The following is a 26,658-nucleotide window of genomic DNA, read 5'->3' on the forward strand; positions in this document are numbered from 1 at the left end:
AATAACAAATTATAACCTCTAACTTGTCATAACAGTGCGACCAAACAAACGAACTAAACCGACCAATCACCACGCGCGGAGTTAGAATTTAACTGTGTTTAGCAAGAATTTCAAATTCCAATTTTAGTAAATGTTTTATTCAACTTTACCATTTACAATAACAAATTTTAATTAATTTCAAATTATGTACAATGTTTTAGTAAACAAAATATATTTCTATAGTTAAAATTTGTGCAATTCTTATTTTCATTCAATTCCTTGTTCCTATTGTGCAATTTAATAATATTCATATCAATAAATATTCTACCGAGAAAAAGACGTTGTCACGTAAAATCTTCGCCCGTAAAACCGACTTTACAGGCAACCATAATTTTTTTTACATAACATCTCTGCCCAACGCTGTATTGCTACACACAGACAGCTGATTGTAGAGATCATCTGATCTCGCTCTGTCTCTGATTGATCGGAGATCATGCTATGTTTGGAATGCACAATGTTTGCTCCCATCTCGAATTGCAATGTGGCGGGAAGCATGTCCTGCTGTCGACCGGCGCCCGGCTTTATCACTTGGGCTTCTTGCTTGGGCTGACCTTCATACTGGATAGCTAGTTCAATCCCTTTATGCAGATGTGTGGCTTTTGTCCAGTCCATCGCTTTTTGTTAAATATCTGAAAGGGTTAACTACCTTAGGAGCGTCTTTCTATAGCCTTACATTTTTGGTCTATTGTTTCTCGTATTATGGCTCCCTCTGATTTGAAAATAATGTATTAATTTCCCTATATAAAACCATTTGGTTCCCTGTATGTCGAATTCTTTTATATAAATATCAAAGATATTCATTTCCATAAGTTATCAATATCGTTCAAAATCTGAGTAGTACCAGTATCAGAAGTGACATTTGAATTATGTAGATCAAAAAGGTCATCTCTTAGTGACCGAGAGATAGCAGAAAAAGGTTAGTCTGCGAATACATTTATTGCTAGGCACCACATGTCGGTTCTTGAACGAGGTTACCATCAAAGCTAAGTGTGTAATGCAGAGGCAGATAATCTGATCAACTTGTCCTAATTATTGAAATGTTCTTCTAGCTTTGAGATTTCCCCCATCCCACACTCAATTTACAAATTCAATAATGTAAGTAAGAACGAAAGTTTTAAAAATAAATACGAATTTTTTGTTACACGTGTTTCAAATATTTATAATACGAAATAATAGTTTAATGAACATAACAATATTTTATCTACAGATTAAGTTACAGTGCCTTATACTTGATCGGTAATGACACCGCTGTGATGTTCACTACAGTTACAACATAATGATAGTTAAAATAGCACTTGCAGATACGGCCGGTCATTACACAACTTTTGTAATTATTTTCACTATCACTAATTTACTCACTATCTAACTCTATTAAAACTTTACTAATAGCTTAAATACGACATTAAATACACGCGTTGAAAGTTTCCTGAGTAAAATTCATTTACCGGTTTATTTCAAGTTATATTGGTTTTAGAAACTTTTAATTAAATTTGTTTAAGGCGTATTTGACAAATCCAATCGACATGAGATTTTGTTAAATATTTACTTTATTTATGTTTTATTAGGTACTATATGGGAAATGTCTATGAAAACAACGTACATCTCAAATACGGTACAATATGTGATAATATGTCTTCTTTATTGTCATTTACGTTATTAACGTAATGCCAAATAATAAAACCTCAAGATAAAAATTAAAGTACTGCGGCATCTAATTATGAAGTTAATTAGTTTCATTATTATTAGTCTAGCATTAATTTATTTGTAAATTTAAATAAAAAGTTACGAAACAGATACTGAGACATAACCCCACATTATTTTAGTAAAGCATAACATTTCGTGTTTTAAATATGTTATATATAACGCTCAATATATCCGTAATACCTCAATAAAACTACAAATTATTTTTAAATCAATCAGACGCAAGTTCTGATGCTATTGGTAATCTATGAATATATATGTGGTAAATGCGTATTTTTATTATTATTTTCCTTCCGGTTTGAGGTTCCAATGAATTTTTATTAATACGAGTATTATATCCGTTATGATTAAAGAGTGTACGATAAATTAGCAAGCTCGATTACTCAGTAAAACATCAATTGATTTATCACTATAACGTTATCAATAATTAAATTTTTATTTATTATGAAATGTTCTACAATGACAAAAATATTGGCAATACCTTTATACTAGTACATTAGTTGGCATTTTACAAATTAGTATATATAGTTAATTAAGAAACCCCCGTTTATAAGTCTCCAAGCCTTCAAAATGCTTGTAATGAAATCAAGCGCCAGCTGCTTGTCCAACAGCTGCTATTGCAGATAGTTCCTTAAAATAGTTCTGAATTTCCGTTATTGTGCCGGGTCTCGGAGATTCCACCATGTCATCAAGGAAAATTAGATGTTCCATTACATTGCTCTTAGTTATTACTCCCGTATTATTGCACTTGTTCTCATATCATAAAGCATGTTTATCATACACTTTCAGGCACAATATATGTTTCTTATATAATCTATATGTGTTTTTTTATTCTGATATTTAGTATTATTTGGACAAAGCATTATCACGCGATTTGGATTAAAGAAAGATCAGTAAGAACTTGTGGTTATTTTAAACATATATTTAATGAACACATCAATCATTTTTAGAGTGGCCACATACAAATATAACCATTCTTATGTTTTAAAACGTATAAAAATACACATATTATTTATATAGGAACATATAAATTTCAAACTTTTAGTATTACCATAATTGACTCTAACATATTACACAATAACCATCTTTCCTTATGATTTAGTTGACTATTAAATAGTGGACTAAAGAAAGTAGTTTTTACTTTGCAATTCTAAACCTATTGTCACTGAATTGGATGGCTCTTGAAAACGTCCAAAGTGCACACAGCACCATTTCTGGAGCAACGTAGTCACTGAAGAGTACTATTGGAGTATAGGCTATTGGAAACACATACATGCTGCTTGTATTGATTACCACGGTATATTCTTCTTGATCTCGGCTTATAGGCAGCTAGACAGGAAGATTTGTAACTGATAACGATACACTTCTTGTATTCTTCGTCCTATAACGTCCAGTCTTTAGTATCTGACTTCTTGGCTTTTAAAACTTAAACTAAAGCCAGCCCATGGACGTGATGATTGTGGTGTACTCCGATGCCTCTTTCATTGGACGTCAGCGTCATCGTTGGCTCAGGTAAATTACATTTTTGGCAGTCCTGTCCCCATTTGTCTATATCTGTTTATGAAACGTATCCTGCCATAACATTGACAGTCCTGACACTTCTATCTAAGTGATAACAGTAAAAATGACCAATATAGACGAATCTGCAAAAGCTCAATACAGCAAGTGTCAACTTCCAACATCAGACTTCTATATCAAACTGCATTCAATAGCGTTTCTGTTAGAAATGGGACGTTATAGGCAACGTGATAAAATAAAATCTGCAGTGCCAGCCCGGTAATAACTTCGACCATAATGTCCCTAGTTGATTTCAAAGAGTAGGGCAGGATAATTTATGTAGTCTCAAAACATCCTCAAGCGTGGCAAATCGAAAGATTGCTCCAATGGGTCGAATATCTCAACCCACATCACAGAATTAAAGCTATTCCTCAATCCTAAGTTACAGGCAGCACTCACACCTATGGTGGCTCCAGTTCAATGTTCCCCATATATTCTGTAGATGATCTCGCTATAAATTTTTACTGCTCAGTGATATTATCCACGTTTTTAATGCTAAATAATGAAACGTCAAGATCCCAAAAATTAAAGTACTGCGGCATCTAATTATGAAGTTAAAGGCATTTTACTCCGTTAAGAGTTAGTCTAGCATTAAAATTTGTAAATTTAAATAAAAATTTCCCAGTCCGAAACAGTTACCATGAGACATTCCAAATACCCCACATTATTTTATTGACTCTAAAGCATTTAACATTTGTGTGTTTTATACCTATATAACACTCAATGCAAATTATCCACAATTGTTGATTGTTGATGCAATAAAGAAAGAAAGATCTGAAGAGTCTCTGAGCACCTCCCCATTGTGTCCAGCATGCAAAGCGGACAGAAAGACGATGGAAATTTTGAGTTAGCCCTAAAATTTTTAAATTAGTTCCTGCTTATTGGCACGAGCCTCATCACCTTCCTTAAATATAAAAAGCTGTAAATCAGGTCTCGCCTAGTGGTGGACCTATTTTAAGGTATCACAGAGGATTCTATCTGGCCCTCATGCTCTGTTTTCACAAACTTTTGGGATTAATGGGACACTGTGGTGTCACTATCCCTCCACTGCGCTATGTTTATCAATAATTATATATGTACTTGTATCTTGTGGGTTACAATATTATGCTCGAATTTCCAAGGAAATGTTAACATCTAGAATGCCTTCTCTTGGCAGTTGAACAAGACTAATTTTCACCAATTTTGTTCTATGGAGTACCCTTATTATCATAAAGTAGATAAATATGAGGTAGCCAACACAGCTGCGAGTACTTCGGGGGTACGAATTTCTTTAACGTATTGACACGTCTGACATTTCCAAATTCTCGTAGGCTATTGCGACGTGGTATCTTTAGGTCTGCCATGATCTTAAAGGTTCGTTATAAAATTTTAAATCGGAACACATGAAAAGAACTAACCACACAGTACAAACGAAATCATTAATGTAATGACATTAAACACACATTTACAGTTTGCGATCATAGTCAAAGCGCGCCGACCAACTGCGGTTGAGATTCGCATGATAGTCGGATACTCGTGACTAACCCATTCATAGAGTTCTTGACATATATTTAATATGTTTTTCAAACTTAAAACCTTCTTTTCTGATATTTATTGACAGCTACATACCTTAAAATAAAGCTGAGATGATAGTTTTTATCGAACGAGAACTATTTGAACTTTGTATTCAATCTAACGCAAAAACTTAAAAACGTATAATAAAAAAATTTACCTCTAATTTACCTAAATGTTATGCTATATTGATATTTGTGCTACATGACCTTTGATGAACTTGACGTAATGATCACCACAACATTAATATCGTAAAGAGAAGGAAGGAGCACTTAGAGTGGTGGCCGACCATTATCCATCTTGTGTCGTTAGTTTTATCGTGTCATTAAAAGTATTCGCTATTTACCATTAAATCTTTCCACGTTACTGAATTACAAAATTAACTGCATGGGTTTTGTAATTAAAATTCTATTAACTGGTATGTATATAAAAAAATATGAACTCAGGAAATTGAAATAAAAATAATCTGAGGTATATTTGACATTTGCTTAATCCCACAGGGAAATTATTAAATATTTATTCCAGTTACAAAAAGGGCATATATTTTGTTATTATTTGCAGTACGTTAAATTGAAATTGACATAGAACTAATATCATTGATACCGTATATATGCATAGATAGTTGAATAATGTAATGTTCATATGTTTCTAAGGTGATTTATAAACTAATCTATTATAATAATACATCCAAAAAACGGTGAAATACCACCAAACATACCAGTATGTCAATAAACGTTATTGTATTTTACAAGCATGTCTTTATATTTAGGCATATACAATTTCATTATTTTGATGAGTGTTTTATATTTTAGCCAAAGTAAAACAATTATAAACATTTCATTTAATTGACTGCACGGCCTATGTTCAATTGTATAACCTACTTTATTAATAACTCTGCTCGCAATTTTATATTGAATAACAAATACGTCGCAAGCATACTGTTTTTAAATTCCATAAAAAAGTAGCCTGAAAATGTAATAGTCACTAGAAGATATTCCAACCTCCTGATCGATGTCAGAATAATAATTTTAAACTTTTATTTTAATTTTAGACTTTAATTTTGACTTTAATTTTAAAGTAAAATGTTTTGGGAGACCCTAAAGTTGGGGACTAAAACAGTTTTTTGAGTACCTACAAGATGAAAAGATTTCAATGCAACATTCTATAATGTTTTTACAAATAGCTCCAATAAATTCAGTAACATTTGAAGTATTTAAGACAGAATTCAGGAAAACTAAGTCATATTAATCTTAGTGATGACACGTATGATGTTATGGTAGAGCCCTATGATAATTTTGAATCTGTAGTGATGATTATAAAGGACTTTTAAAGTTACAATAAACTGCCACTGCCTCTTACATAAGGTTTAATGCATAAAGTTCTAATAAATTATATTAAATTTATACACGTAATAGCAGAATTTGCCCTGTTGCCTCGGTCAAACCATAATATATACATACTTGCTTTGAGAAACCTACTTTTGGTAAAAAGCATCTATTTCCTGCCACTATAATCTACTTCCGTTCCAAAGAATATCCAGTGCTGTAGTAGTATTTGAATTCTTGTATATACATACATAAATCTGAAAGTTTCTTTAGTCATAAAAGTTACTTCTAACCAATTTAATGTATTTTCAGTCTAATTTAGGTGGCGTAGTAGCGATCGCATGCTGTTCTATGCTGACTACGTATATACGAGACATACGTTAGTCTGAAGTGTAACGGTTACTTCCTGCTATTGCAGTCTACTTCTGGTCTAATGTAATCATGGTGCCTTGGTAGCGTTTGTATACACGTATTTTCTGGATTATGGATTATAACGTAGAAAAATACACGTAGGCCTGAAAAGTCTTATTCGGCGAAAAAGCATCTACTTCCACTCATAGTAATCTACTTTCAGTTAAAGGAATATTCGACGCTGTAAAGGGAGGTTTCCTAGTCATAATCAAGGAATACATAAATCGTGTATAAAAAAACTACTTACGGCCATTGTACTCTATTTCCGGTGTCGGCGGTCTGTGTAGAGCATACCAGGAATGTAATTCAAATTTTACCTTTCTTGGATAGCTGGAAGTGGAGGAAAAGGTGAAGTTCTTCAAAGGGTTACAACCCCTTGAAAAATAAAGAACAATTTTTACTTGGTCCATTGAGAGCATAAGGTGCGTGTGTTTCAAATTTCGTATTTGTATACCATTAGAATAATGTAAGACCCAAGTATAATCCTAATTCTTTTAGGTTTTGCAACCTTGTTGTAGAAATGGGATGTTTGATCTGCATGAAAAATGTTTTCTTTTTATGATAAGACTATGAGACTTATGTGTCACATTTCAACGTTGTATGACACTGGGGAACCCCATTTTCATCCAAATGGATAGTTGAACTTCAGGAAAAATCCTTTATAAATATGTTGAGAGCATAAGATGCGATTGGATGTCAACTTTCAACTTTATAGGACATCGAGAAGTTTAAAACAAAATACAATTCTTTCAGGGTTGCAATCCCGGTTGATATTAGGGCACCAAATTTCAACTTTTGAGATATCAGGTGAATGAGTGCTTTGCCTCTTTGTGAAGAGGTTTCTACTAAAGTTGCGATTGTGTTGCATTTTTGCCACACACATTGTGTAGTTATGTGTTGCAATACACATTCTAGATTTATACATGAGAAACTAAATTGAATTAGTTTAGAAATAACATTTCATAACAATTAAAACCTACCAAATACCACAAAATTGATCCTATTTCAGATACGCTAGGATTGCGCATGAGCTAATACTTTAAGCTAAGATATTAATTACTTTAATGACATTACGTAAGAATGGAAAACCTGAATCATTCCCTATCTGTGTAAACTAATAGTAAACCAATCAATAAAAGCTTTGGAAAGCAACAAATTAATATTTAACTATTTTTCTACACTTAAAATTATCTAATTATAAATATTTCTTAAAAACAAATATTCAAACTAAACTTATTTAACTGGTCTTTAAATAAATATTTCTGGAGTGAGGCTGTGTCTTCATTATTTTTTAAATATTTTGATTGTTTAATTTATTTTATTGATCATAAAAATATTTTTATTATTATAATCCATATTTTAAGTTTAGTCAGCAGTACATTTGTTTAAACAGCAATCAAACACTCAACTGTTGAAAACAGTTTTATTACACGTTGGCAACGGTATAAAAGATTGTGCAGCGTGGAATATATAAAGTCTAGGGAATGTAGCCATAGCCATTGTTAGAGGAATCTCCCATATTTGTGGTGGGATTATATTCTAGTCTCTGGAATAGGCTGACATGATGGCGCCTCTGATCATTGCATCAGATGCAGCGATATCGAGCGATATAACCTATATTGTTATTGATTACACTGGATCGCTGCGCTCACTTGGATAGAACTACGGTATTAGAACATGTTTTTGATATACTTGAATTTTTAGAATTTGTTACTCGAAAATTCCTTTACTTAATGTCTTACTGACACGAATGAAATAATTTGATCATTCTTACTCTTTATATACTATAAAAATAGGCTCAAACGCCCTCGCGAAAACAAATATACAATTAACAATACAATGTAATTGTGTGTTTACATTAATATTTAATGTATCCATAAAGGATATTAAATTTTTTGAAGATTACTAGTTAAAATAGAGCAACAATATTGCTCACTGCAAAAGTAATAACTTTTCTTGAGAGCAGAATCGGTTATTTACTTTCCTTCTTGAACAATGGAGCAAGTCTTATAATAGCTTCACTCACGTGCGTCAGCTTTGACACTTAGAGGATCAGGGCGAAGTTTGAAAGTGGTGAAAGTGATAATCTCAGTGTGATGACTACCCCCTTTCTCCATTCATCTGCCCATACCCCGCCACTACACCGCGTCTGCCTGAAGTGACAGGAGGGAGGAAATGGAGTGTATGAACTGTTTCTGTTTCCACGTTTATAATTTTATTTTGAGATATGTAAATATATTCCGTTACTGTTTCACTTAAGTATAAGATTTATTTCTCACTTTAAGTTTATTACATAAATATTATGATTCGTATTAAAGTTATTGCTGATTTAATTGTTAACAAAAATTCTACGTAACGTAAACAAAATATATTACAAAATATATTCATTTAATAAAATTGAGTGTTTTCTAACACGCATTTATAGTGAAACACAATTCAAAATATAGATCAAGGTATTTGGATTGATTAGTTATTTTTGATACTTTTGATAGCTTTCTCAAAACAAACAATGTTCGTATTAATAACAAATCTAAACAATTTTCTAAAGTAATTATGTATGTAAAAAATATAATTTCATAATGCGTGAAATAATTAAAACTGTAACCTTAGCTAAAGAGTTTTTAAACAATAATATAATTAAAAAATAATATGTTTACTTTTTAAATATATTTGTATTTTTGAATCAATTTTAATTGTCGTATTTACATAAACTTTTCCTTTTTGATAGCTTAGTTTGTTTCAATAATGTTGTCATTGTGTCCAGCCAAAACACATTGTGTTCTACAGACATTATTTGATATTATTGACAATATTCATTAGCGATATAAATTTTTTAGTTGTTTTTGGCAAAGATTCATTAACCATATTCCACCAGAGCAATCTTAAAATTTGGAAATTCGTTTCACAATAATCATTAAAAGGTTGATGCTGGTTACAAAAATTTATTTATTTATTTTGTTATACATTACATGTCATGTTATAGTGTCAGATTCATTATGAATCATTTAATAGTTTGTAATGTTATAAAATAATTAAAAATCGGCCATGTTTTTTCAAATATTTTCATTCCAGAACGAGGTTATTTCAGTAAAATATATCTTGGGAATAAGACGCCCAGATGATGGTTATAAAACACATGCACATAAACCATAACCAAAGCGCTGTACTTTACTAAATTGAAGGTCCGCCTCTTCCGTGATGTCAGCGATCGATAAAATCCTGAGTGTACGGAATACCTCACTGCAACCATCAAACAAGAGAGGATCACCGGCAAACCAAAGCGCTGTACTTTACTAAATTGAAGATCAGCCTCTTCCGTGATGTCAGCGATCGATAAAATCCTGAGTGTACGGAACACCTCACCGTAACCATCAAACAAGAGAGGATCATCGGCAAACCAAAGCGCTGTACTTTACTAAATTGAAGGTCCGCCTCTTCCGTGATGTCAGCGATCGATAAAATCCTGAGTGTAGGGAACACCTCACCACAACCATCAAACAAGAGAGGATCATCGGCAAACCAAAGCGCTGTACTTTACTAAATTGAAGGTCAACCTCTTCCGTGATGTCAGCGATCGATAAAATCCTGAGTGTACGGAACACCTCACCGTAACCATCAAACAAGAGAGGATCATCGGCAAACCAAAGCGCTGTACTTTACTAAATTGAAGGTCCGCCTCTTCCGTGATGTCAGCGATCGATAAAATCCTGAGTGTACGGAACACCTCACTGCAACCATCAAACAAGAGAGGATCACCGGCAAACCAAAGCGCTGTACTTGACTAAATTGAAGGTCAGCCTCTTCCGTGATGTCAGCGATCCATAAAATCCTTGCGGAACACCTCACCGCAACCATTAAACAAGAGAGGATCACCGGCAAACCAAATCGCTGTACTTTACTAAATTGAAGGTCAGCCTCTTCCGTGATGTCAGCGATCGATAAAATCCTGAGTGTACGGAACACCTCACCGTAACCATCAAACAAGAGAGGATCATCGGCAAACCAAAGCGCTGTACTTTACTAAATTGAAGATCAGCCTCTTCCGTGATGTCAGCGATCGATAAAATCCTGAGTGTACGGAACACCTCACCGTAACCATCAAACAAGAGAGGATCATCGGCAAACCAAAGTTCTGTACTTTACTAAATTGAAGGTCAGCCTCTTCCGTGATGTCAGCGATCGATAAAATCCTGAGTGTACGGAACACCTCACCGCAACCATCAAACAAGAGAGGATCATCGGCAAACCAAAGCGCTGTACTTTACTAAATTGAAGGTCAACCTCTTCCGTGATGTCAGCGATCGATAAAATCCTGAGTGTACGGAACACCTCACCGTAACCATCAAACAAGAGAGGATCATCGGCAAACCAAAGCGCTGTACTTTACTAAATTGAAGGTCAGCCTCTTCCGTGATGTCAGCGATCCATAAAATCCTTGCGGAACACCTCACCGCAACCATCAAACAAGACAGGATCATGGGCAAACGCCAAAGACTTCCCCCGCTAACTCTCAACTTCAAACCCAACATATCGGACCAAGTGATATGAACACAATACTCACAACCGCTCTTTGTACACGCGAAAAACTCACGCGTGTCAAGTGAGATAAGTAGTAAATGTCCACTAGTAATGGCACACTACATATTCTCAAAAACTATGTTGCTACTAAATAATCATATTCATACATTCAATTTTCCGTATAAAAAGCACTGTTAACATTATATATTACACTAAATATATACAATTTGATGTTTATGTATGAAAAAATCTTTTGTACCAGCTGAATTTTTCATCCCTGTTATAAGGTAACATCATCAATGCATGGACCAACTTAGGTATCTAAAGCAGCATGCTTATTTGAGCACTATGAAAAAGTAAATTCCAATGCAGTTAAAAGTCTCTCTTCATTTCTTATTTTTACTCGTTGAAATAAATTTCTTAATAAATAAGAAAACGTAATCAAAACTACAAACTTTCTACCTTACTTAAAAGTTTGACCAAATAAAGGTGACTTTGCGCAGTAGAAACTTTTAGAATTAGGTAATTTGGTTCTGTGCTTTTCAATAATCTAGTTTGCTAAAGTAATGTAAAACTTCGCTAATCTTTTGGTACCTGATCTCATTTGATCTCGATTACTTCTATATATATTTGTGTTCTTAGGTTGTATCGCGTATAAACTAATAAGCACATGTTTTTTCTCATGATACAAAAAAACAGGAGTATTTATTTGGTTTACATGGTTTACAGAGGTTATACCGAAACTAATGTAATCCGAAATGATAAAAATTCGTTGACGTAATCTGAACAAAAATTTTTGATTACTTTAATAACACCGGCCATGTAAGTTTACTAATTAGTAAACTATAAACATAAATTTAGGAATAAAAAAGACCCTTTAATCTAACCAAGTTCACAGCTTTCTCTGAAAGTTATATAATAAATATATACAAAAGAAAAATAATACATTTTACTTAGTATTGAACTATTAAAATTGAGATTTATGTACATCTTTTCGATCATTTATAACTATAGGTAAACAAAGATTCCTCAACATCTATTTTATAGTTTTCGTTGTCAGTCTTAACATTCTGAAATCAAGTTTTACGTAGAGTTTATTATAAATGCTAAGAATTTCGCATTAAATTAGAATAGTTTTCTCAATTTGCAATCTTCTATAATATTACAGAATGTAGTGTATAAGTGACATCTGAATAATCACGAGAGAAACAGAGAGAAAGACTAACAGGTCTTGTTAGATACAATTGATACCGAGGGAATGCAATTTATTTATCTCTTAAATTGTTTTTATACATTTACACTTTTGAATTCAACTATTTATTAGTGTGTATGAGCTTCTTGCTGTATTTTATTAACTGCAGTAAAATATTCGCATTATCTGAACATTTAAGGAAATCTTTTAAAAGTATAATAATTAATGTTATTTAATAGTTAAATATATTGAGCAAAATGTTGAATAAATATCCGTATATAAACCTGCAGTAGTAATCATAACATGAACAATGGTGTACGGATATAAAGTCAGCATGATACAGTTAGTTTTATACTCCTTAACTCGTCAGAGAAATCCAATAGAATAAACAAACATATATCATATACCCCTATAAAGCTACGCGCCCACTGGGTTTTTTAAGGGGGAGTGCGCGCACTGGATCGGCCGTTCCGCACTCCATCCACAAAGTTTTTTGTGAACAATTAATTATAACTAGATGTATGAAGATAAGTAGGTAAAATCCATTATGAATTTAGCTTAATTAGGACTTATTGTATGCATTATTTGTAGTTCCAGTTGTTCATCAGTTTTGCCCCGCTTTAATTTTAATTGGTTGCTTTATTCATTAAAATTTTCTTGGGCTTTAACTGATACCAAGAATTAACTGACTTTTAACTGATACATTGGGCAAGAAGTTACCTAATTTTATAGAGAACTTTGGCTCTGTGGATTAGAGCGAGGACTGTATAAAGGGTTTTATACGCCGTTACGAACAATAAGAAATCAGTGACCAGTCGAAAATATACAACAAACCTGCATTCAAATGTTTATAAATGTTTTAGCATAAGAAATTATTGGGTCGATGATATAAAGGAACTGGAATGAAGTAGCAGGTAACTTGAAATTTTACTTCGGTTTAATGTTCAGATATGTCGCAATAGACTGATTGTGAAATTATATTTATTCAAACTATACATATTACTGCACGAGATAAGTGATTGAAACCCTTGTAGAAAGAGCAAATACTTGGTTTTTAATTGATAGTAATTAATATTATAACTGCAAGTTAAGTAGGGTCTCTTGTGTTTATTCGTAAAATTTCATAAAAATCAAAAACAAGATTTTTACCGTGGTTCCCTCGCGTTTCGCCACGCTCAATCAATTGTTATAATTTTTATTTTCATGAATTATCCTTAAAGCTAATGTGTACGATAAATAATTCAGTTATAAGAGTTGCTCACAGATAAAAAAATAGGATAATTATTCTCATTATACAAAAGACTATCATTATGTTACTTTTAAAAGCAAGTAAATATCGTATTTTAATCATTTACTTAACCGGTTTTTCGACATTAGTAAATAAAGTAAAATACCAGTATGTTTTATGTTCTTTCTTTTAAACCTGTGAAATTATTTAGCACCGAAACAAAGAACATATACCAACAGTGCATATACTAAATATGCCATGTTAAAAAAATCCTCAATTTGAATAAACCGGTTAATTTTATTCATATTAAGTCATGCGAGCAATACAAGAGACATACATACACGATTTGTATGGAACCTGATTTGGGGATTTCACCACGCTCTGTCAGTATTTATTTATACATATTTTGTTTATATTCCATGTTAGTTTAAAAACCAAAAATGTATGGTACACGTATGTTCTAAATTTTCTTCTACAGCTTAATAGAGAAAACTGAATGTCATCGTCTAGTTTGTAATAGTGGTTATAGCTCTCAGAATACGATAGTATTCAGCATCAGTTATTTTAACCCGGAATAAATGGCATGAGAATAAAACACTGTAAACAAACCAGACAGTAATAATGTTTCAGATTATTTAAACCTATTGAAACACATTGGTAATGTCAATTAGAATCAACAGCATGTCAGCCACACTTAAACACAATTTGCATGAACAGGTTGAGTTGTGAATTATTTACTTGTTGTTCTGCTGTTGCTGTATCCGTGATTGTGTTCAGCTTGACCTTATTCCATGTTGAACCATGTGTGTCCACCACACTCAACTTTTTAAGGGGACTGTTACCGCCTATCTTAGTCCATATAAACTTAATGCAGGTTTCTAAAATAATGAGTCAGGATAGAGCTTTGATTTTTTTTGTCTTTAAAAGCACACCTTTTTATAGTTCGTGACCAACCAAAATTACAATTTATCATCTTTTAGTATTAAAAAAATAATTTTAAAAAGTTCACCTTTTTAAAACTAAAAAAATCACAAAATATATTTTATTTCTAAGATAATACTTTTTATTTTGTAAAACCCTTTGGTCAGGACCTAGATTATAGTACAAAGTTCAAGTGGTAAAAATTTGAGAGGTCTGTGTTCATAAATGGCTGAGAAAACTTGCATCTAAATAGAAAAAAAAAACCAACTTACGGGAATCGAAGAAAATGTCTTAACTACAATAGCCTAGTAGTTTCCTGAGCTGTAGGATGGATTATCTGGGTCTTCACTTTGTGTAAACATGTCTTCAAGGCGTTTTATTTTCAAAGCTCTCTTGTTCCTTATTTTCTTTTCTAGTTCTTGAACTTTCTTGTCCGCTTCCTTCACTCGCGCTATTTCTAGGCGCTTCATCGCTTTTACAAAATTTTTCCCTGGACGTAGGTTTAATCCTTCCAAAACTTGTAATTTACTAGAAAAGCCGTCACTAAAGCTATAAATTGCAGAGTAAACACCAAATTTAAGGCTAGGCAGAGTTACAAAAGTTCTTTTTGGTATTAGGGACCAAATAACAGTATTCAATGACTCATTTTGGTTTTGAGTTTTCCCTTTCAAACATCGCTCCAACAGTTTGGTTTCTGAAAGGTCTTTGAATATGGATTTTATAAGACTCATAACACACTCAGGGATGTGAAAATGTTTATCATGGTCATACATTTCATTGGTCAGTAAACTCAGGTTATATTTACACCATGTCTCATTGTCTTTAGGGCATAGCTGATGAGTAGGTTTATCATTTGATGACATCGTGTGAAAGTACACTGCCCATATTGCCTTTCTCATCTCTTCAACACTCTGCACATTTCGCCTTATAGCCAGGCCATAATAGGTCTGCAGTTTTTGAACATTAGGCTCACTTAGCCTACCCTGCCCACCTAATCCCTTACCATCCTCAAGTTTTACTTTACCCGAGACAGATTTTAATTTTAAAAGCCGCTTTCCCATCCTCTTTTGACAGTAGTAACAATAATAGTAACCTGAAATAAAGATGCTAGACAGTATAGCCAACATAAAAAGTTAAATACAGCAAAACAATGAAATATATGAAAGTGTTAGCTAGTGGAACATGACTGATGTTCTGTTAGTGTCGAAAAATGACATGCAAGGGTTTCAATAATATAATTTTTTTACCAACTTATAATAATCATAGGAAAAAACTAATTACTGCAATGAAATCAGTACATTCCAAAGAAAAATAAGGAAAAATAAAAAAAAAAAAAAATTATTATTTTATTAAATTTTTGGGTAACAGTCCCCTTAAATGTCATGAATATAAGTAAAAATGGTAAAGTAAATTTAACAAATATAACAAAACGAAACCAGACAATGCATTTTACGTAATGTTTTAATAGTCAATAAATAATTAAAATTCTACAAAAATATTTTTAAACTGAATGTTTTTAATTAATATTTATAGTCTGTTCTTTTATTCGTTGAGAAAGAATGACACAGACCAATAAAATCTACGTTATTTGACAAAGTTAAATAAATCATATAAAAGGTAAGATAATTATTAATAGTATATTTCCTATTAGATTGGTTTTCATGGGATGATACTATGTTATAAGTAATTAATATTTATGGAAAAATAATCCAGATAACACTCTAGCAATAAGTATTAATGGAATATATGCCATAAATTGTGTGTACATGCAGACCTAAACTGATAAAATCAATACTTTTGTATTTGAATTTGTTTGCAGAGTGCACTAAAATGTTTTTCCATGTAACAAATTCACTATCGATGAGACCTGGATTTTTAACAAAATAATAACATAAATAATAATAATAACAACATAAATAACCAACGCAATCAAGCATTTAGATAAATATACTGATACAAAAGAGTATTGAAGGACCCGATAGAATGTAACGAATGTCTTATCAAAGAAATCAATAAACTAACTTAATCACATTTTATACTGTCATATAATTGTACTCAGTCTTTTTACAATCGTAATTAATTTTAAACTTTTCTGACTTCCAATATAATTATCCTAATTTGAATTTTATTCTAAGATTTTATATTTATATTTGTGTTCCAAAATCAATACAGTTTTTTCCCGGCCCAAGAGGACCCCTTTTTAAATCTCTGTACCAAGGTTTAAATCTCTATAAATAACTGTCGGGTTCTTAATAAGTGGATTCGTTGTGAAAAAGAGTCTTTCTATCTATCCATAGATATATACAGGGGAGAAAACAAGCAAATATTATGAATAATTATATAAATCAATTTGGAATGTCATATATATTTTAGAGTTTATCAAGTAGTACTCTTAGACCTCTATTATTCTGCCTATCAAAAGCACATGATATCAATGAGTTATTTTCTTTGCCGGTGACACGGCAATCTAGTCTAAGGTTTAGATAATACGGAATAATTCAATCAAAATATTATACAAAATAAAATATCTTGTTAACATCACCAGTCACCACAAATTCCGCTGCAATCAAAACTACTGTTCTGTTTGGCACTCTATACTTAACCTCACCTCAACACCTCCACCCTCCAATGTTCCAACAGCCAGCAACGCAGATAATACAAAATTCAACATTGTCACCACTACGACAAACTCGTACTTATTCTCTACTTGACTTTCCACACATAATCATTTTTTCTGAACGCCTCTCTTTTACTTCAACCGAACACAACCTACGTTTTTTTCCGGTTCAGTGTACCACGTAAATACGAGATTTCAAATTTATAATATTTTCTTATGTGCTTTTCTTATGAGTAAACCAAATGGAAAATGTAAGTAAACTGACATAATAGAACTACAACATTAATAATGGACTTCATCTGGTTCCACAGCAACGTGGCAGTTCATCTGTTTACCACGTTGCTGCCAAATAAGAGTGATAATGCATTATTGTTTTTTAACATCTAGAAGTGGTGCTTTTATGTTTATTTGTCACAATTAAACATATAATTAAACTTTGCAAATCGAGTATTCAATACTCTGACTTCATAGAAAACCAACCCCAAGTGTTTCGTCCATTCGGTACACATAATTTATTGCGCCACTTTGCTTTATTAATTGATTCCATTTTTGCAAAGTTTACTTATATGTGTAATTGTGGCAAATAAACATAAAAGCACTACTTTTAGATGTTAAAAATAAAATATTGTATTGCAACGTTGCTGCCAAATACATAAAGTGATAATGAACTAAATGATATCCAATGTTCTATAGAAATGTTGTATACAAACTTAATAATTATTAAATCTTTACAATTGACTTCCCTTCACGTTGATTTCGACTCACTAGCGCGTGCGACAGCATCTTGGCTCGATATTGCAACTGTAGTCGGAAAAAGTGAAGATTAGTAAAATATAAGTCTAAAATATGAATGCTGGAAGCAGAAGTCAAAATTAGAGACTGGGAGTTAAAATCAGAGACACGAAGTTGAAATATGAGACTCGAAGTTAAAATCAGAGACTCAACTTTAAAATCAGGGACTCGAAGTTAAACTAGCCTAAATCAAATTCACGACGGTATTAGCTATTTATCAAGACAACTTAAGATTCATGACAATGTGGTCTTGTCAGAAGGACATCACCACACTATTATCAATATTAATCTGCCCAAATAAAACATCAACCAAGGTAAGTTACTTTACTATTTACAACTATGCTTCATATTACATTCAAAATTAGATGTCTCGCATGAAAGTGCTAATTTATAATACGAAACATAAATGTTACACGAGAGAAAAAATTAATACGCGTGCCAATTAGGTAATTAATTCGCCACGAAGTTCCAAAAACGTTGGATGTATCTTATATTAACCAGTAACAAGTAACAGTGTTGCGAAAATATGTATTATACTATAAAATACAACTAAATAACGGTACAAGGTGAAATGACATCACTCACTCACGTATCCCTACCAACCACAGATACGTTATCTGACTCTGGCTCCATGCCTGATGACTATTGATTTACCATAAGGGTTTCACGCAGTGAGATATCGTGTAAGCTGTCAATATTATGATGATTTATCCAGTTTGTCTCTGAAACTGTTACAAAAAAAACTGTTTGGATTTTGTTATACTAGATGATACTTCAAATTGGTAATCGTTGAAAGGAATTTTATTATTTAGGTTCATCAATTGTTATTGTGGTGAAATTTACGACCCAATGGAGTGTAATTGGTTTCTGACTATAATTTCAGCCAAGTGATTTGTGCCAAATCTTCTCGATTTATACTGATACTTGTAATGGTTTGTTAAGTACAAAATCACAATTTTTATGTACTGTAGATTATTGAATATTGATGTAATATATAAATTGAAATCTTGCAATGAAATATAAAAAATACTGAAAACCAGGTTGGAACAAAATATATTAGACAAGTCAGTATATTAGACTTTATATTTCCTTACTCCTGTATTCCGTATACTCTTGTACACTCGATGTCTGAAATAAATCAAATTGGCAAACTCTAAATATAACACAAAGTAATCACAATTTAAAAAATTAGTTTTGAGTTTGTTTTTATGATAATAAAAGGTACTCAATATACATATTTTTTTATAAGAAATACACTTGATATTCTACTTGAAAATAGAGCTTTTATATTCTTTACTTTTCATTTAATCTGTAAATGTGTTTGTTTTAAAATTCAGCAATAACCATTTATATCGGTAAAATTAACAGCTGTTTGATCCCCAAAACAGCGATAAGAATAATGTTAGATAGAGATTATTATCAGTGTGATCATAACGGTACCCAAGAATTGATTAAGCTGTAATGAGACATCAACGTCAAAAGTGTGTTGTATAAAACCTTGTGGTCAGTATTAGTAAAGCTATGAAGTTCAAATTGTTTCTGATAGTGATTCTTACAAAATTTTTATTTGCACCGTCCTTCCTGTTGAGGACAAATTGATGTACATTTGCACTACTTTTACAGTAATATAGTCCACAAATCTTTTATGGAAAACATTATTATAATTCATACTTATTAAATAAAGTTAAAATTTGTTAACTCAATGCTTCTAGAGGCCAAGATTGTGACACCAGTTTATTTGTACATTTTGGCTAAATAGTGTAGATTAATGCTATATGGTTGTTTCATCCATATAGACATGTTGAAAAAAGAAAAAAAATAGTGGAATCTTACTAAAATATTCTCTTTGGAGTTGATTTCTTGCCAGATGTATGCCTTCTGTTAAAGTTCACGTAATCAAAGCTTGATGCATCAAGGTACATAAAGGTAAATCGAAGCCGAATACAGCCTTAATACAGAAGATTAACAATATCACAGAGTATTGTTGCTTTTTTAAGTCAAGTAAATTATAATTTATTTTCAGAAGTAAGAAAAATTATTTCACATTTTTTAAATTTTAAAAGAAGAATTATGACAAATTATTGAAACTTCGATTATCAACGAGCAAAACTAAGTTTGATAGCAGGAGAGATTAACGTAGTATGAAAGACATTTGCTAAATGATCACGTAGTAATTGTGATCCTATTATTAAATTGCATATTTTTTTAATTAGGGCAATAAAGAAAGTTTTGTTTTAATTTATGCAAAAAATTGTCTACAGAATTTAGTTATTTTTTATTATGTGTATTATTTTGAATTGTTAATAATTTATCCAGTGATAATACATTTACAAGAGTCTTAATTGTGAACTTTATATAATAGAACAGACGAATTGATATATTTATTTTTATATAGTATAATGTTATTGTGAATACACCGATACAATGGTGTACTGAAGAATCTGACAGAATGTAACAAAAGAGCGCACAGACGGATATCTTCATCCAAGAATCAAAAAGCTTCTTCCTTGTACCAAAAGGAAACTATGTATCAAGTTTAAAGTCTGTAGGACATCTTTATTTAGAGTAATCGCACAGACGAAGGACTGCCCTTTGACCTTTTGATCCCAAAATCAACATCAATCTCCATAGGGCCAATAGGAATATCGTTTGAAGTCCTCAAGACCGTTTCATCGAGAGTTATCGCTGAGTATAATGCACAAAGAACACAGCTACTTACAACGCCACGATTTCACGAAGGTCCTGTCGGGATCTTAAAATACCAGTTATATCAATAGTATAAACTAGCTATTATATCAATAGTATAAACTAGCTATTATATCAATAGTTTAATAAACTAGCTATTATATCAATAGTTTTAATGAACTTATCTAAAGGTCTGAGAATGACGGACGTGACCGGCGTACAAAGCCGTCCTCTTTTTAATTATAAGTCCCAGCGAGATGCAAGGCAGTTGACACACTACTTCAATTGAAAATTGTTATTGAGAAGAACACCTTATTATGTTTTGGCTTTTGCACTATATATTACACACGTCTTATTGGAGCTGAAGCAGCAGCTAAATATAAACCAAATGTAAAACTAATAGTACTATGAGAGATCCATGGTTATTATTAGCACTTAAAGCAGAATTAAGTATTTAAGCTAAGAGTATCTCCTGGTGTCACATTATTTATGGTAATGGTTTTATCCACGCTGAGTTCCCACCACTGCGCTAATAGTGCATTGCTAATGTAGAAATATTGTGCCAGTAATGGAGATGTTGTATAGTTTATCTTTAGATACTGGATTTTATAATAAAGTTTGTTATTCTAAACATAGCATATTTATGATACAAATAAATTTATTTTTAGGAAAAATACTCAACACTAACTTTAAAAAGTTAATATATGTTAGACTATATTTAACTATATTTAATCTCAGCCTAACCATCTAACAGCAGGCTTTGCAATAAATAGGCCTACGTTTTATACTTTATATACAGTATAATTTGAGTTAAATTTAGTTTATAATACATTTAAAAAAACTAAAACCAGTTTATTAGAGTGTGACTGACCTTTAAGCCGCTTTATACATAATTTCTATAAAAAATGTTTAATTTTGATAAATAACCTTGTTCACTCATTGCTATGATACAAATTATTAATTAATAACATTAAATTATTAATAAAACACAAGTTTGTTAAATTATTGATTTATATTTAATTAATAAGTTACTGCACTGTGCATGCTTTATCAAATCTTTGCTCTGAGGTAAGTTAACTGCCAGTTATTCGTTTGAGGAACCAAATGACATTTTAGTTGTAAACTGAAGACATTTATAACTGTTTTAATGTTCATAATAATAAATTTTACAATCAAATCTTTTTTGTATCAATTAATGTTTGAACTAGTTAAGCTTATTAAAGAGAACATTGGTAATTTTCTCTGCCCTTTAAAAGAAGGCTAATTGATCTAAGCATGAATTTAAGATCTCCATGAAACTTTCCACAGGTCGACTTACCAATGTACGCGTGTGATGATTATTGCATAAAAAGTAATTAAGGAGATAGTCGTATAACGTTGTTCAAAGATTGTACATTTTATATGCTATGATTAAATTTAGAAAATATTAAGGCGTTAGCAGATATTTTACGTATTTAGTATTTTAAATAATTATCTTACACCTGTAGAAGATGAGGTTAGAAGCTACACACTTTCCTACCTGACATCCAAAGACATAACGACAGGACACTTTTCGATGTTGTGAGATAATTCAAATTAAAAAAATGTAATACAATAAATTAAATAACCATGATTTTCGTAAATAACCCCACGTTAAATTTATGGGGGGTACGAATACAGATTATAGGTGTTCATAATGAACAAAAGTTACTAAATATAATCTCCCACAACTCTCATGGTACAGTATTTGTTGCCAGCAAGTGTATATAAAAGCGAGCGAGTGATGTAATTTGCGCAACTAAGTAATTAAACTAATATTTAAATCTCAATATATCTTAAATATAATAAAACACTAATAACAACTAAACCTAATGAAATGTACTCGTATATCCTGAATATAAACAAAATATGTAAATATTTCGATACTAGATGCAATAACCCAGAAAATATTTTCATAATTGTATTGTAATTAAACAGCACAGAATTGCTACATAATAATTTACCCCTATTAGAATAAAATTGTTGACATTTTAAATTGTAAGCCATGAAATGTTTTTAATTTGTTCGTAACAGAAATGAAAGTGAAACACAACGCTAGTGAGTGTGGGTGTGATGTGTGTGTTGGTGCTCTTGACGTATGTTCAGTGATAACGCCTGGGATCATTATCTCTTTTCTGGACTTCAAGTTCTAGTTAGGTACGTCATATTTTATTTTTTTTTATGTCGGTTCGTAGCCGCACGTTGCAGATTTTAAGTACACGTTTACATTGGAAGAAATCGGTGGATTTCAATCTTTAAGGCTTAGTGTTATACATTTTTATGACATATAACGATTGCCAATTACCCAGATACTATTATCCATTAAACATTCCACCGCTGAAATTGTTACGATTACACTTCACTTGTACAAATATTGGTTGGAAAGCATTTGATGTAACTAAGAAATGTATGAATTCGTTGTAAACCTACAGATAAGGGTTTTAAAATTACTTATTAATTTATGCTATAAATACGTTTTATTCTTTCAATATCTTGCAATATCTCAGGCTGTCAGTTGTACGTAGGGCCAGGATTTTCTGCCAAATATACTGAAAGAGAGATATTTTCGTCAATTTGGTCTAATTTAATTTAGTTTAATGTGAACTTGTAATGGTTGCGCATGGTGTATAAAAAATAAAAATAAAATACATAACACTGTCAAGTATTGTAAAATCAATATTTTTTTAACATGACTTAGTACAGGCTTATTTAAAATCATGATTAATTATTTTCCACTACTTTAGGGATATTTTCAGATTGTATAATGAGTAACTAAGCATAAAAGTCTAAGATTTGCACAATTGACAAACAATATTCGCTATCAGAATCAGCACATGCGGCGAAAATGAAATTAAGAGCCTCTGGCCATTCAGTAGCATAAAAGCTAGTCCAGAACATCTCAAATAGGCCAGAATTGTGAATTGTAACAGATCCCTATAATAAAATAAAATCATGCGAAACAAGAAAGATGACTAGAGAAGAGGCTTTGTCACCTGTGGTTAAAGCGAAGATGACTACGCACCAGTAATAATAAGGTCTAAAGACTCGATGATTCCAGCGTATTTATATCATCAGTTGTATTTTTACGATTGGTGATTAGGGACCCTACTACTAAGAATGCAGTTGTGGTTTGGCAAAATCCTTGACCATCATCAACAAGGTATTTCCGGTCAATAAAAGTTCATTTTGTTGAGGAATTATCGGAAGTTTGTTCAGCTTAAAAGAGTAGGACAGACGGCGAAATAAGAAATTTGAGGAACAAATAATGAATTATTGTTGAACAATGGCTTTGTTATTCACAATGGTTGATGGTAAAATTTGCAGATCGAACCGAGACTATGTCCACTATAAATGTTATATTTGTGGAGCTACTCTGAAGGAATTCAAGAATATTGATAAAATAATAGTAAAAGAAATTAATCCAATGAGCCTCGAATTCGGTTTATCTGTAGTGCATTGTTGGATTAAATGCTTTGGGTGCCTTCTTCACGTTGGTTATCGACTTCTAATAAAAATGGCAGATCAGATCTGAAGGTAAGGAAGTAGTAGCCCAAAATAAGACACAAATACAGAAATAACTCAGGGACAATATGGGACTGATTGTGGTAGACCGAACCGGGTTGAACAACTCTAAAGACAGAAACACCTAGGTGGTTTTTCGAGAACTCTAATTTATCTTTTGAAATAACTTGTGTTAAGGAAGAATTATTTTCCAGAGTTTATGCAATTTTAGTGAATATATATATATATATATATATATATATATATATATATATATATATATATATATAAGTGTGTTTTGGAGATAAATAATGGTTTGGGAGTGCCGATGACCGAGCGGTCTAAGACAATGGACTTTGAGTTTGAGTTAGAGTAGCGCAGGTTCGAATTCTGTCTGTAACCGTTGCAGTTTTTATCAGTACCATCGACCTTGTACTGTATCGACTCTCCCCATTATTCTGTTTGATAAGACCTCGCACAGTCCAGTGGGCTATGAGGACGGGAAGAATAAGGATTAAAAGGAGATCGGTTTCTCCTTTTTTATTTAAAAAAAAAGAGAATTTTAGAGCTTTTGGAATTTATACGGCTAAGTTATTTGTGAGTCTGTATCCGTCCGTGGTTCTACATGTCTGTCTCCAACTCTTTAAAAACTGTTAATTCATGGACCTGAGGTAATGTGTGCTGCTTTGCTTTAAATTAGACAGCTTTCAGAAGGAAAACTGAGGAAGCTAAAAACAAAGATTTAAATATATTCAGAAAGGTTTATTCCATGAAGTGTTTTCGAGGAAAAAGTAATCAAGATTTTTTAATATGATTCTTATCACACCGGACCCATTAATAAGCAGCTATACACTGCTTCCTACAAAAAATATAGCCAATATCCAAAGGAGGAACTGGAAATGATAGTTCCTGCAGATGTACCCACGGATGCACACCAAACGTAAACACAAGTAATAAGAGTTCACTCACTGAATCGGATGACTAAAATGTAAGTAAATTTCGTATATTATAAATAAATACTTGTCATAAAATAATTAATATATTCTAGAACCTGAAACTGAATATCAACTGATATTCCCTAAGACAATAGGAGTAGAAGCAGTAGGAGATTGCATCTGAATAATCACTGCAGGGACTCATTTGGCTGATTTGATATTAATTCCTATCGAGAGAATCGTGCTAATCACTTGTCTCTTCAAGGGGAGTTTCAATTATCCCTTTGATACTGTTGCTAATTTAGTATGCAGGAACTGGTACTTAATTGGTACCAACATTTTATGTATTTTCTGTTAGTAACTGTATATATTTGTGTATTTTTTAAATTGTCTATGATTCCATAGCGTTATTACAAAATTAAAAAAATAAAAAAATAATATTTATAATAAAATTTAATTTCCATTTTAGATTTAAAATCAATATAAAAATATTATATATATAACTTGATGATTGAGTAGTCACGTAATGAACAGATGAAAACTTTATGTTAATACAACAATTCCAAGTGTATTCGTCATGCAAGCATTTTTCCGTTCATTTGGATTTAAATACAAATAAATTATTATAGATGTACATGAATAATAATTTAATATCCGTGCAGTAATGACCCCGCAGTAACGATCACCACAACAGTCATAATGTGTAGAGTTGAAAAGAGCACTTACAGAGACGGCCGGTCATTACACAACTTGTGTCATTACTTCATCGTGTCTCTAAAAGTATATGCTGTCAGACTCCATTAAAAGTTTTCTTATAGTGAGCTATAAGATTTATTGAAGACTTTGGTGGAATTATATTATCTGATACTTTTGTTAATCTATTATATAGATAAATATTTTGTATATATATTTAATGTTATACAATAACTTTATATTTTTATAATATACCGGTCAAATATTATGCATATAAATTTCAAATGTAATACAGACCGTATGTTATGAGTAGAATTGCATGATAGTAAATTATTTTTACGCAGTTAAAAATATTTATATACAAGTCATATGCAACTATATGCTTTTTTTGCTTTAGAAACGAATTCAATCTTAATAACATAAAGCCCAAGGGTCGAAATATCAAAATAGACTACTTAAAGTATTTCAAATTAGACCACATATATATATATATATATATATATATATATATATATGTGTGTGTGTGTGTGTGTGTGTGTGTGTGTGTGTGTGTGTGTGTGTGTGTGTGTGTGTGTGTGTGTGTGTGTGTATTTTTGGATTATGATAGTTTTGGATTCTGGAGTAATTATCGTAGAAAATGCAAAATAATCTACGGGGAATTACAACATGAAGGCGATTGCAATAAGTAGACTTCTATGAATCCTGCCCACTAAGGTAATAGGTACAAATCTACGCTTTATCCTCAAATTATAAAGTAGCTCTGTTCAAAAATAACGTAATCATTAGAATTTTGGTAATGTGATGAGTTTTATAAAATATCATTTGCCGTGAATATAAAGATATCAATTAGCTTTACATGACAATAACAGCCAAAATTCCCAAAATTAAACATTGAGGAATCTTTATTGCTCACATTATTAGAAGTGATACCTAATTATGATTAGTTTAAAATCATATACTTAATGTTAATAACA

Source organism: Homalodisca vitripennis, chromosome 2, assembly GCF_021130785.1.
Source record: "Homalodisca vitripennis isolate AUS2020 chromosome 2, UT_GWSS_2.1, whole genome shotgun sequence".
Classification (NCBI taxonomy): Eukaryota; Metazoa; Arthropoda; class Insecta; order Hemiptera; family Cicadellidae; genus Homalodisca; species Homalodisca vitripennis.